We start from the raw sequence: 14,885 nt of genomic DNA on the forward strand, positions 1-14,885 counted from the left end.
AGGCTGACGCTCAACCACTGAGCCACCGCGGCCGGGCTTCTTCCTGTTTCTTCCTGTTAATCTGTCTGCTGCTTGCTGGTTTCTTCATTCAGAAAAAGGAAGAGGACCAAGATTTATGGGGCAATTGATGGATCTGACACCTCATTCAGTACTTTGCATGAATCATCCCATGTAATTCTCTCAGTGCCATTAGTATTATCTGCCCAGAGCAGATGAAGAAGAAGAGGCAGAGAACTGCATCCCTGGCCCATGACCCATAAGCCGCAGAACCAGGATCTGAAGCCCTGTCTGTGCAATTCTATGCAGCACACATTGGGGTCCCACTAATAGTAACTGGGACACTCGCACAGGGACCTTTGGCCCCACAGCTCACTGACATGAGACTGTGTCTCCTTCCCTACAGCGTTCCTGAGCAGAACTGTCCTGAATGAGGCATGGAATGCCAAAGGCCAGTGGCCAGTGGCCAGAGTCGAGCCCCACATTCTGAAAAGGAGAAGCTGGAATAGTCACAAGGGTAGCAATCGCCATGATGGGGCTCAGAACAATTGAGCTTCTTTAGTCTGAAGACCGGTGAAGGGACTGGCAATGCCAATTTTCCGACATGTCAGGCATTATTACGCTGAAGATGGTGAGCAGCTACTCCTTACCACCTTTAAGAATAACACCAGAAGAATCTACATCAAATGGCAGAAGTGGAGGGAAGGTGGAGTCTCCTGTCTGTCTAAGGACAGACCACGGGGAGGGGGGAAGACCTGTTTGGGGAAGCACATTCATCAACCTCTTGGAAAAACTCACAATAGTTCTGTGTCAGATTGTATAGAATCAATGATGCGATGGACTTCCTTCTAAGAAATTTCTAAATAGTAGAAAATGTGTCAGAAATGTAATGATGATCAATAAACATTATATATATAACAATGATAGTGGGAAAATGTTATTTTCTACTCAGCAGCCTGCCTTCTTATGAGGACATCTCTGCTCCTGCTGGTTCTCCTAAGGGGCTGTGTCCCTTCCCACTTTATTCACGTGTCTCCAGCTCCTGTTCATGAGCTCATTCTACGAATACATTTGATCGAACCAAGAGTGGGGCCAATGAGTCCCTTCCTTAGACCTTTGCACTTGGAAAGGAGGGAGCCCTGCTAGAAACACCAGCCTTGGGAAATATATGAAAAGCTGGGAAGCTGGCATTTGCTATTTTCTAGCACATGGAGAACTGGCGAAATGGAACAGGGAGGAGGGCGAAGGGTGCCTCGCTTAAAAAGAGAGATTAAAAAGTAGACAAGTAATCAGATTCAGAAAGAGAAACAAAGACAATTGATCAAGGTTCTTAGTAATACACAGATCTCTGGCTCTGATTTCTCCTATGATGGAGGCACATTCTACCTCATGCGGTCCCGAGAGACATAGTAAGTGGTTCCTTTGTTGACACCAGTTTGAGTGGGGTTTCTTTCATGTAAAACCTAAGGGACTTCACTGACACTATCATAAAATGATGGGGAGAATCACTACAAAGGTGGCTACCAGCAAGTACGCAGTCAGTGTTTGCATTATGATATCTGACTGCCTGCCTCTGCATTTTTATAATTATTCTTCTGTTCTTTGGATGCTGTGGGTGTCGTGTTGAGATAGAGAAGATTTAATTCAATTAAAGATATCGCTATGAGACATGTTAGCACAACTAGAATATAACTAAATGACTCTGATTCTACCTGAAGGGAGATTCAATTCTGTTTGAGGAGCGGAACACAAAATAATCCTTGGCTTTAATTTTTCATGAAACCCAAAAGTCCAGCTTCATATCTTGCTATTATCTCTCTTGTTCATGATGTTAACTCCTCAAATATTTTTAGGTCCACCTGACCCCAGGGCCTTTGCACTGGCTGTCATCTCTGTGTGGTACTCTCTTCTCCTAATACCCGCACAGCTCATTATCTCATTTTCATCTAATCATTGCTCAAACATCAGTTCTAACCCCCTGATGATACAGCTGAAGTATTAGGTAATTGTCTGACACTTCCTAAGCACTCAGTAGTCCCCAGGCCACCGTGACTTGTTGGCATTGCTGGTGGAGGAAGGGAGGTTTGCTTATCTCTGAACAACCCCCAACACTAACTTCACAAGCCACACTGAGGCCAGGATGACAAATTAGGCCCCGGGAGCATCTGACATTCTCTTCTGATCTGCTGATTGCTTCATGCAGCTTCAGAGGCTGGTGGAGGGTTTCAGCGTGGCTAATGTCTACGGAAACTACAGAGCAAGTGACTTTGAAACAAATATGCATTTATTTGCTCTTGAAATGACCTTAATTACAGGTGTCAAGAGATTTCCACTTGAACAGATCTAACAAGGAAACTAGAGGGTGAGTGGACATTTAGAGCTCCCAGTCTGAGAGGCTCAGCAATGCCATTCCTCCGGCTTCTTTTCTCTGGGATCCCACTGGGCTCAAGCACACTGGGCAGCCCAGAGCAGCAGTGGGGCCTGAGCCAGGCCTCGCAAGCGAGGTGGCTCCTTTGGCACAGACATCTCTTGCTCCTCCCACTTCTGAAAGTGGGAACCCCTGAGGCTCAACCCCCTAAGCTCAAAGTCCTGAAGACTAAAGGCAAACTAAAGGCTATCTACTGCAATCCCCAATCCAACACTGCCCCAGCTCTTCTCCACCCTCCTCAACAAGACAGGGACAGCGAACTCTCTTTCAAGCCCTGTCTACATTAGGCAGCGATGGGCATGGAAAAGAGTGCCAACGCCTGAGTTTAAATATGGGATTTCCAGCTGAGAAACTGAGTTACATGCACAGACCTCCTGCACGCACATGTTAACAGTAGACATTTACCTAGTGCGGATTCTGTGCAAGGAGCTGTTGGAACACTTGACACGTTACTGTCAGAAGTCATCTGCAGAGCAACTCCTAGAGATAAATACTAACACCATCTTCCTCTCAGAGAAGAGAACTGAAGCACAGGCTACCCCGGTCATTAAGCCAGTCCCAAGGTCATAGCCAGTCAGCGTTTGAACTTGGCAGCTGCGCTCTGAGCCCACACTCTGACATCATGGCAGTGGGAGGTGGTAGAAAGGGCGTCTGTGTTGGACGTTGGACGTTCATACCTGGCCCTGCCATTTTGCAGCTGGGCCAACTTGAACATGTTGACTAACCTCTCTGAGCTTCAGTGTGCTCTTCTACAGAGTGGACACAACTAGAGTTACCTCCAGGGGTGGCGATGAAATTCTATGATGCTAGTCATGGCAGTGTCTGTCAGAGTACAGTTTCAACAGATACTCCATACTCCCTTTACCTTCTGCCTCATTGGTGACGATGTGGGCACCAGCAAGGCCTTCCTCCTGCATGGGAAGAACCCCAGACCTCGCTCCAGCGGGGAGGGTCAGGGGAAGGAAAGAGGAAAGAGGAGAGCATCAAGCCTGCCTTACCATTCTCTGCCTGCTTGCTTGCTGCTGAATGAAGAGAACAGTTTACAGGGTTTTTATGAAGATTGAGTGAGATCATTCTGGGGAGAGAGCTCTACGAACGGAACGTAAGGGCATGTCAGGTAGTGCAATTAATCCCACTCTGTCTCATTCAACAGAGCAGAGGCGGGAAGAATCCCAAAGCCTACACATTGTTAGGAGACAGATTTGCGTTTTCAATTGTTCTTCCGGAAATTTTAAAAGCGGTTTCGGCCTAAATGAGTACTGAAGCAATTTCAATTTTCCTTTAAATTCCGAGATGCCAAAACCCTGTGATTTAGACTCCCAGGAAATACCACGGCCATCGTCTGCCTGCTCTTAATTTTAATCAAGTACTTAGTACCTCGCTGCAAGGAAGACAATAATGTCCTCAATCATGCTTCAGCCTTTTAGCGAGACAGGCAAGCTCACCTATTAAGGACCCACTAGGGTTTGAAGGTGCAAATTAGTACATCATCCCATCCCATGCCTCTGTGCTTCTATCTTCCATTTCCCTCTGTCTAGAATGCCTTGACCTCCACCAGCCTGCCACCAGCACAGAGACTTCTGTGCTTGTCCTTGGATCTCAGCACCCTTTAGCTACAACTCAAACACCCCTTATTCTATGAAGCTTTCCTCTCTGTCTTACTCTCAGTCAGAATTTATGTCTTCTTCACCTATGTTTCTCTTAGAGTCATTTATGCGTCCGTCTGTCCATCCCTCTTTCTATCTATCCAGCATGCCTTTCCTCCCTCTCTCCTTCTTTCCCTCCTATATTTATCCCTCCATCCATCCCACCCTCCTTCCATTTCTTCGTCTCTCCTGCCTGCTTTCCTCCCTCTCTTCATCTATCTACTTATCTATCATCCAACAGGAATGTCTCCTGTACAAAACCTTAAAGTCCTAGAAGAAGTGAGGGGAGGGGTCAAAACAAACAAAAACCATAATAGGTCTCAAAACACCCCTTTATTTGATATTGAAAATTTTCTAAATATTGTGGTTGCAGTGAGTAAGTGAGATAATGGTGAATGTTGAGGATGGAAAAGTATTTTTTCATGGGTAAATCAAAGAAGACTTCAGAGAGGAGGCGATATTCACATTTACCCATTTTGAAGGATGGATAAGAAGCTGCCATATGAAGCCCATGAATTGCAGTAATTTTCTTATCATCATATACTTCTCTACCCTGTTTTTCTGGGAGTCATCTGAGGGCATAACTCATATGGTGTTATTCATTCTTAGTACCTTGAGGAGTGCCAGTGAAACCAATAAACAGATACATGGTGATGTTTCAGGAAGAGGAAATATTTTCCCTTTTTTATATATATAAAGGAGCTCGTGATGGCAAGACAGAAGTATTCTGGTCATAGAGATGAGCGCTATGAAGACTGATCTCATGCTACATTGTGAAGCAATACTACCCAATGCTTATTGAGCACTTAATATATGCCAGACAGCTGCTGAACATTTCTTCTGCATTATTATAATCAATCTACAAAACAATCTTGACTCATAGCGATTATTATCATCTTTAAGATGGAAAAAAAAAACCCAGCACACAAAGAGGTAAAGCCACTTGTCCCAGGTCTCACAGTTCTGACTCAGCTAAGATTCAGCGGTTCAGCCTTAGGGGACACTTGGATGGCTCACACTTGAATCACTCTACTTGGTCCATAAAATTTCTTCTCTGGGATTTTGATTCATAGCATTAATGAGTGACACATTCTATATGGCACTTTGATTTAGCATCGTCTTTGACACCAGATAACCCCAGGTTCAAATACAAGCTCTGCCACGCCCAAAAGATCTCAGACAAAAAAAGACAAACAAAAATCTATTCAATTTAGCTCAGTTCACATTTCATCAGCTATACTAACAGTACGCTGACACCTAGTGAGGCAAAATTAAATGCGATAACATATGCCACATGCTGAGCATGGTGCCTATCATATGGTAAGTGCTTAATAAATATTGGTTAACACTCAATTTATGCAAATGTGCATATGCACATATGCAATACCAAAACTATAAATATTGCATATTATGCATCATATAGCACAATGAATACTGTTATCTCTATCCCATAGTATAAACGCATTTTATCCTACACATAGCATAGTCATTGAACAGTTTTTCTCACTTCCGCCCAATCTTTCAGAAGCTGCAGTGCAACGCATGCATTATGAGCACAGGTTTGGAAACGTGACTGCATTCCGTGGAGCCCTGTTCTTCCAGGTGTTAGCTGTGGGTCCCTAGCCAAGACCACGGGCATTCAGGAGACTGGCAACAGGAATTCCAGTCTCACTGGGCGTTCTGAGGACTGAGTGAGACACAATTCCCAAGCAAAATGACAAATAAATAGTAAGCACTTAATAAATGTTGTTGTTATTATTTATTACCTGTAGCGTTATAGCCCCTATTTCCCTTGTCTTCCCAGAATGCCTGGGCATGGCTTGCATGTACCCGCACGCCCTGAAGGTGATGCTGACATGGCTGTGTGTGGCAAACAGCTGCTCGATGAAGGAGCATTCTGCCTCCTTTTCGATCCCCTCCAGCTCCCACCTGCTATGATCTTTCGTCTGTAGGGGAATCAGATGCAATGTTTGAGAACTTGACGGCAGCAGTTCTCAAGGGCAGCAGTACCACTCTCCAAAGTGCACGCTGGAAAGATACAGGGTGCATTTTTTTGTTTGTCCCAAGAATTGGCCATAGGGAGCAATATCGGCACCGGGGATGCTGCATGTCCCACACTGTCAGGGACAGTGCATCACACAAAGAACTGTTCTACCTTTCACATGATTTAAAGGTTTCGCTGTATAGTCATCAATAAATCGCTTCTAATTATTACACACACATGGGGATACACACAGAGTATGTTTTTCCTGATTTCAAAATAAAGGTAATTGCCCAGGATACAACTATCATGTAAAGTGACAAGAGATTTCAATGCGCTATTTTTAGAAGATTACCAAGGCTGTTACCCATTGAGAAAATCACCCACAGTAATAACTTTGAGACAGTTACTCACACTCAGATGAGCCTATATTTGTAGCTGTCATATTCCTGGGGAGCCTTGGATTCTGGCAACCTCGGATAATTTGCCAGCTCATCTAGAGTATCTACGTATCAGTAATTATATATAATGCCATATGCATAATAAGCAACAATGAATTTATTGAACTACAGATTTGATTTTAGCGTAAACTAATTTTACTTCTTACATCTATTACATTCAGAATTCTGTCTTGTCAGGGTTCGATGGGAAGAGAAAGCTTCGGACGGAAAAACCAGACCAGAGGTGTTCTGAGGTGAATATATTTTAGGTCACCCATGCATTTAAATAGCAGTGCAGACAGTCATCTCTACATTAAACGAAAGGGTGTGCGCCTCCATTTTCCTCTCTGCTCTCCAGAACATCTGCATTACACACTTCCCTGGAGCTCTAAGCACCCGTAAGTTACAAAGGAATGTGTACTCTGAAGGGTCTCAAAGCTTTAGTCATAGAGTCATTCTGACCCCACTGTCACTGGCCTGCACTGTCCGGGGCTGGGTACAGCGGAGGCAGGGGCTGCCCAGCTTGCCCGGTGCTGATGAAGGGCCTAGAGCTCAAGGAGCTCCTAGGGTCATCTGCCCTGGCCTGCCTTTCCTTCGCCACTGGGGCCCCGCCTCCCCCTCAGCCTGCCAGGCAAGTCATAAAGAGCATAAATTCTTGGCTTAGGCGCGGGTTTGAATCCTAATCAGTCACGAATTAGCTAGATAACATCATTCAAACTCTCTTCGCCTCAATTTCCTCATCTATGAGGCAGACAACTCATACGCTTGCTATAATTGAGACAGTAAATAAGGGAGACAAGGAATGATGAGTTCATGACACACAATCTTTTCTTTCCAAAAACGGTGAGTTTTCTTCATTGATGAGTTTTTCTTTACTTTTTCTTCCATCCCCCCAACTAAACCAGAAGCAACTGCCTCTTCCTCTGTTTCTCCAAAAGTCGTCTGCAGGTATCACGGGACACTCAGCACGGTCCATTTCGTGTATTAGCCATTGCTGCCCACTCCCTTCAAATGTTCCATGGGAGAGAGGAAGCTGCTGAAGGGGATCGTGTCTTTTGTATAGTAGCCTTAGCCCTAGAAGTTTCTAGCATATAACTGAATACAAAGAAATGACAGGTTTTACGGATGTGTATTTCAGATATGCAAGAACAGCAAACAACCTGTCAGCAAAATTAAATATTCCAGAGCAGCGGTCACCAATCGGTGGTCCATGAGGTCCGAAAGGTTGGTGACGGCTGTTCCAGAGAATACACGCTGACTAGACACATTAGGTGTCATCTTTAATTTAATAGTGAATTGTCTATTCAAATACACTTCAACAACCTTTACCACTTTGGGACAAGAATTAACATTCCCCTTTGGTAGAGACGAGCCTTGAATATCATGCTAATAAACTAGGTCTTGATCCTGTGGATTTAATATCAGCAATAGCCCTGGCTGGTGTTGCCCAGTGGTTAGAGTGGTCAGACCACCCACAGAAGGGTCATGGGTCTGATTTACGGTCAAGGCCATGTACCTGGGTTGCGGGTTCACTCCCCATTCCTGCATGCAGGAGGCTCTCTCACATCGGTGTTTCTCTCCCTCCTGCCCTCCCTTTCCCCCTCCCTTCCCCTTTTTGCAAAGCAATGGGAAAAATATCCTCAGGTGAGGATCAACAACAACAAAAATCAGCAAGTCAGCAATAAATTCTCAGTGAACAAGACTAACAGAATGGCATACAAATGATACCAACTCATTGCTCGGCCTGATTCAAGTCCTGACTCTTCCATAGCCATGCGCAGCTCTCGTCATCAGCTTTTTGAGTTGATAATAGGCCCAGTTGCTTCTCTGTCCCACGGCTTCCCATTTTGCATCCAATACAAACCAGATGCCTGGAGGTAGCTTTCAAAGACCTACGTAATCAGGCCCCATTACTCCTCTACTCCTCTTCTCTTCCTCCGTCTCCTCTGCTCCTGGCACACCACCTGCCTGCTACCTAACATGCCAAGCGACCCCGCTCCCTTGCACTGGCCTTTCCTTTCGCCACATGCTCGCATGGCACGCCTTCCCTTCTCTTCAGGTCTCGGCCCAGACATTATCGCTTGGTGAGGTCTGCCATGTGCACCCATTTAAAATCGCAGCCCTCCTCACTGTCCTCCCTTCCCCACATCCCATTTCATGTTTGGCCATGAAACAGATGCCCTCTAGCATATTATAGAATTTACTGCCTCGCCTCTAGCTTATCAAGTCCAGGAAGGCAGGAGGCTCTGCCCCTTTTAGCCTCTGCAGCGAACGGCTCTTGGTCAGAGCTTAATATTTGCTGGATGGATGAAAGAATAAGTGGATCTCTCCGACTCTAGACTCTAAATCTTTCCCCACAGTCACCATTCAAGACCAAAGATCCACAGTTTCTTCAATGTTCCCGCATAAATTCCTATTTCATAGCCAATTCATTCGGAGGGCAATTGCTCACTGCACACAATTTCGCTTACATTTCCACCTTTATGACCAAAGAGCTAACGAGAAATGAACATGTGATGAAAATAGACAAAAGTAATATACATACTTTTTAGATGCGCAATTTTCACTTGAATCATTTATCCCTTTTTAATCAGAAACCGGTGATGCACAAAAGCAATCAACGGATGGGAGGGAACTCAGGGGGGGGTTGCAAACAGCAATGTGCTGATAACCAGCCATGCATTTCCTTTATGTTAATTACTTTCCCTGCTTAGACCCTAAAATCACTCATTAAACGCTCGATTTGCTAGGCTTTCTCCTTTTCTCTGGTTGCATCAGGACATTCTCCCAGGCACTCACTTTCCCGACGTAACTGCTGCAAAATTGTGTAATGTTTTCTCTCTTTCCGAATCATCCAATGTAGAGATTCGTTAATGCTATCTTTAGTAACTTCTCTTTATTTTTGGTAGCAAAGACGGATGTTTTTATTTTAATCACCCCTCCAAATTTTAAAAAAAATTTCTGTTAAATGTTGTCTTACTTCTGGAGTGTCTGAGTAAAGAACTTAGCAAATCCTATCTCCAAAAAACGATAGTGAAACTGGACAAAATTGACCAAAACAACTATTTCAGGACTCTGGAAAGTGACCAAAGGCATACAACGAATTGAGATGTATTTCTTTAAGAAAAAGCTATTATCGCCTGGCCGGCATGGCTCAGTGGTTGAGCGTTGACCTACGAACCAGGAGGTCACTGGTTCGATTCCTGATCAGGGCACCTGCCAGGGTTGTGGGCTCCATCCCCAGTGTGGGGCCTGCAGGAGGTAGCTGATCAATGATTCTCTCTCATCATTGGTGTTTCTATCTCTCTATCCCTCTCCCTTCCTCTCTCTGACATCAACAAGAACCTATTAAAAAAGAAAAGAAAAAGCTATTATTAAAAAATCCACCAAATTAGGTAAAAATAGGGATTTAGTTTTCCTGTTTTGCCTCGTGATTCCTTCATCTGACCTTCTGGCCACAAAGTCTCCTTTCCCTGACTCCACTTACAGCAGTGGTTCTCAACCTTCTGGCCCTTTAAATACAGTTCCTCATGTTGTGACCCAACCATAAAATTATTTTTGTTGCTACTTCATAACTGTAATGTCGCTACTGTTATGAATCATTATGTAAATATCTGATATGCAGGATGATTTTAGGCAACCCCTGTGAAAGGGTCGTTCGACCGCCAAAGGGGTCGCGACCCACAGGTTGAGAACTGCTGTCTTACAGAAAGATCTGACTGTAACGGCCCCAGGACAGAGCAGGTGCAGTCAAGGGTGGCATCCTGAGGTTGCTAGATGCTTGCTCCCCACACCCCAGAGGTGCCCCATACAAATGCTTTTCACAAAGACATTTCCTCCTCGCCTCCCTCCTGAGGTAATAAAAGGAAAATAAAGGAAGCCTTTATAGATGTCACAATGCTGCTTTTTATCAAGGCCATCGGCTTCACAATACACCGCCTTATTTATTGTTTCCTTTTATGTGGCCCAGGTACAGTCCTGCTGGCGCATCCTCTAACGGGGTGAGCGTGTGTGTATGTTTCTTTACATATAATCAGACCGGCTGTTGCCACTGCTTTATTTCCACAGTGTCTCCTGTGGTCAGTTTTAAAAATGGGGAAATTTCTCTTTATGATTCTGTACACAGTTTGAGGCACGTCTCTCTGCTGAAGGCTTCGCTTTCTCAGATGTTAGTGCCCGTGTTTGCGCAAAGTCTCAACGTTCATGAAAGGGAAGATAAATGGACTTGGCTATGGAATTATGATGCAATAAAAGATGTGGGCGCCCTGGTCGGTGTTGCTCAGTGTTTAGAGCCTTGGCCCATGCACCAAAGGGTTGCAGGTTTGGTCCCTAGCCTGGTCGGGGAGCGTGTGGGAAGCACCCAATCGATATGTCTCTCTCATATCGATGTCTCTCTCTCTCTCTCTCCCTCCCTCTTCTTCTTCTTCCCTCTCTACCCCTCCCTTTCACTCTGGGCCCATGGCATCCCAGATTGCAACTCTTTCCTCGCCTGTCCCGCAGCTTAGCTGTGAAGCTGACTAGCCGATGGAGTGAACATTTTAAAAAGTAAATCAGAACTTGTTACTTCTCCCCTTAAAAACCACTAATGGCTCCCATCACCCGTAGAATAAAATCCTAACCCCTCCTCTCATCGACTTGCAAAGCCTTGTATACTCTGGGTTGTGAGCCTCTCTGTGACCTCAGCTCGTACCACTTGTCCTGTCCTCGCGGGGCCATGACCCATTATCTACGCCTCAGTGAGCCAAGGTCACCACAGGCCTTGGAAAGGGCTATTTCCTTTGCTTAGGATGCTCTCGCTCTTGACCGCTATTATTCTCTATTATTTCTATTATTCTATATTGTCTCTATCATCCTCTATTGTCTCTATTATCCTCTATTGTCTCTACTATTCTCTATTATTTCCTATTATTCTCCATTATCTCACCCTATTGTAGTTCTTTTATCTGATCTCTCCCTCTCTTTTCCTTCCTCCCTCCTTCCCTTCCTTCTTCTTTTCACCATCTTCTATCAGAATTCAAACACCTGTAAACATGACCCTTACCTGTCTTGCTCGTGGCCATAGGCACAGAGCAAGTGCTCCACAATTACCTGAAGCATAAGTGAGTCCAGCTCTGACAGGTAGAGAAGTAGAGGACGGACAGCTCGAAGAGACTGCGGTAGCTTCAAGAGCCCAGACAAGTTACTTATCACCAGGGGTCATACATTTCCGTGCCTAACATTTTTCTCTTAAATCCAAATATGTCATGTTCTCCCATTGTACAAGCCCTGGTGTCTATGGGGGGCCAGGGTGTGCAGGTCTGGTGCCTGTTCTTTCAGAGGGACTTCATGAGGCTTGGGCTGCTCCCCCGAAGGCCAAGGGCAGTAAGGCTGCTGGACAATTTCAGACTCGAAATGACAGGATGGTTTTGTCTTGAAATGTTAGGTTGAGAAGAGGTGGGAACAAAATCTGAAGGGATTTGGGGAGAGAAATCGCCATGTTATTCATCAAAACCCCAAAATCCTATTTCACCTCCTTTTGGAGCTCAAAAGAAGACACTTTTAGGGCAAATAAAATATTGTTACCCTTCATTGGCATGACACTTTATGTTGACAAAATGCTTTTATTTCTTTTCCCCCCCAAAATATCCACACAACATCTGTATAATGATTTTTATTCTGAAAATTGAGGGTATCCAGGCTCTTGCCTGAATTCTTTAAGGAAAAGAGCCACATCTGATTTATTCTTTTAGTGTCATCTGTAAAGTTATGAAAAAAAGATCAATAAACATCTATAAAATTGACTTGGATAAAACCCAGATAAATAGGAACAGGCTTCTTAAGAATGCCTTGCCCATCTCTTTTATCATTAAAAGTGAAGAAAGAAAAAAAAAAAAGAAGAAAAAAAAAAGTGAAGAAAGAGAATTCACTTTTATTGCCTCATCGTTCATAAGGCCCTCACCCTTAAAAGATGAGCAGAATGAACACAGAAATGAAAAATTCAACCAAAAAGATGTTAACAGCTCTCCACGGGGCCTGGAGAGAAATGAGTTGCAGAAGAAAAGGAGAGTGAGAGCGCCCTGTTTCCATTTCTTGACAAAATGATGGAACAACATACGATCCTTTCCCTCAAATGAACCCTAGAAGTCTAAGCAAGGAGAGGGAGGCGGCAAACCCCCAAACTGTCAGTTGGGGTTCTAGTCAAGCAGAGTGAGCTCGAGTTGCCCTGTCTTTCCCACTCGGTGCCACAGAAAGCCCTGGACAGAACGCAGAGAGCAGGTGTCTGAGGGCTGTTCTGTAAAGTGGTAGCAGGTAGAGAACTGGAAATAACACCGAACTGGCGTCTTTCCTCTTTTTCCTCCTCCAGTATTTCTCAGCCTGGACTCAGAGACAGCCTAACACTCCTAAGTGCACATCAAATAGAACAAGAGAGATCTGTTCTTGTTTGCTAGAGCGGTCATATCAGTGAGCCACACGCTGGGTGCCTTAGAAGACTGAAATGTATTATCTCACAGATCTGGAGGCTAGAAGGGCAAAATCGAAGTGCCAGCAGGGTTGGTTTCCTCTGAGAATCAGGAGGGAAGGCCCTCTCTCAGACCGGTCTCTGGCTTGGAGGTGGCTACCTCTTCCCTGTGTCTTTTCATGACATCTTCCCTGTATATGCACTTGCATCCAAACTTCCTTTTTAAAAATTTTATTCTATTTATTTTTTTATTAAATTTATCAGGGTGACATTGGTGAACACATTATAGAAGTTTCAATAATTCAGTCTACAGATGCTGTGTACAAGTCTATGACACAGCACCTGTAGACTGTATTGTGTGCTCACCACCCAAAGTCTAACCTCCCTCCATCACCATGCAATTGGCCCTCTTTACCCTCACAGCCTTTCCCCACCCCCTCCCTCTGGAAACCGCCATACTGTTGTCGGTGTCTATGAGTCTGTTTGTTGCCTTCTGTATTCCATCCCCCATATGAGTGACCCTCCTTTTTAACAAGGACACCTGTCAGCTTGCGTTAGGGACCAGCCTACTCCAGCAGGGCCATCTTCACTGAACTAATGACATCTGCAATGATCCTATTTCCAAATAAGGGTTTCAACATGTGAATTTGGGGGGACACAGACATTCAGACCATAGCTTAAAGTCATTTTTAAACCTGATTTACTATCCAAAAAGACTATGAATTTCTTAATGTAAGAGGCTCTGGTGACACCCTATCTATGTATCTAGTGTGCTTCTGGCATATAGAGCTGCTTAACTTTCACAGTGTGTAGTCTGATGAAGGGGGCATAAAACTCCTATGGAAAAAAGTGGAATGGGAAGACAATCTGCCTCCAGCACTCACTAGTTTCCCAATCTTGGGGAGTCGCTCAACCTCTGGAGTCTCAGCACCTTTTCTTAAACCTTAGAAGAGGCCCAGTGCCGACTGGGGTACATCATGAAGATGCATAAGCCAGTCCCTGTGCAAATGCATTGGAGGGCAATACACATATGACATGTCATTGGACTGATTCATTGCAAGGCAAACAGGAGTAGGTCAAGCACATGATAAAGAGCTTGGCAGCCTAGGAGAGGGAGAGACTGGCTCCCAGCTGGGAGCACTGAGGAAGGTTTTCCGGATAAAAACAACTACAACAAGCTGGGAAGGAGTTGTCTAATAGCAAAGAGGCCAAGGCCGGAGGTACAGAGAGCTGCGTCCTGGCGTGGGCAGCCCCACCCTGGAACCTACTTCCGACCTCCTCCTCTCCCTCGAGCTTGGCAGAGACAGGAACTCAGGGAATATGCTCAGAATCACAGCAACCATTTGGAACATTTTGTAATTGAAAAGAAAGAGAGAGAGAGAGAACACCACATAGATGAAAATCAAGAGACAAAAAGAGAGAGGCTTTAAGAGGAGCAAGGTTTTTATGAAGCATGTCTTTATCTTTTATTATTATTAATTTGGGGGGGGGAAGGGGCTTTTCTTTTCCAAACTGAGCCAAATTAGCTTCTAGTCCAGCTGTTGGGGAAGCCAACAGTTGTGTCTTCTGTGTTTTTAGCACAGAGTTTGTGCCAGTGTTTTTCAAACTTGAGTGTGGAAAAAAATTACCTTGATGAGATTATTTTTTTTATAGATGCCCAGGCTGAACCCACAATGCTTCTGATACAGAGTGTACCTGGACTTGGGCCACCGTTCTTTATTTTTTAAATGTTTTTATTGATTTCAGAGAGAGAGGAAGGGAGAGGGAAAGAAACAGATTGGTTGCCTCTTGCACGCCCCCTACTGGGGATGGAGCCTACAATGCCGGCATGTGCCCTGACCAGGAGTCAACCCGGGATGTCTCCGTGCACAGGATGATGCCCAACCAAGTGAGCCACACCGACCAGGGTCCCAGTTCTTTATTTTAACACATAACCAGGCACTCCAGCTGCAGG

Source organism: Myotis myotis, unplaced genomic scaffold (genome assembly GCF_014108235.1).
Source record: "Myotis myotis isolate mMyoMyo1 unplaced genomic scaffold, mMyoMyo1.p scaffold_m19_p_16, whole genome shotgun sequence".
NCBI lineage: Eukaryota > Metazoa > Chordata > Mammalia > Chiroptera > Vespertilionidae > Myotis > Myotis myotis.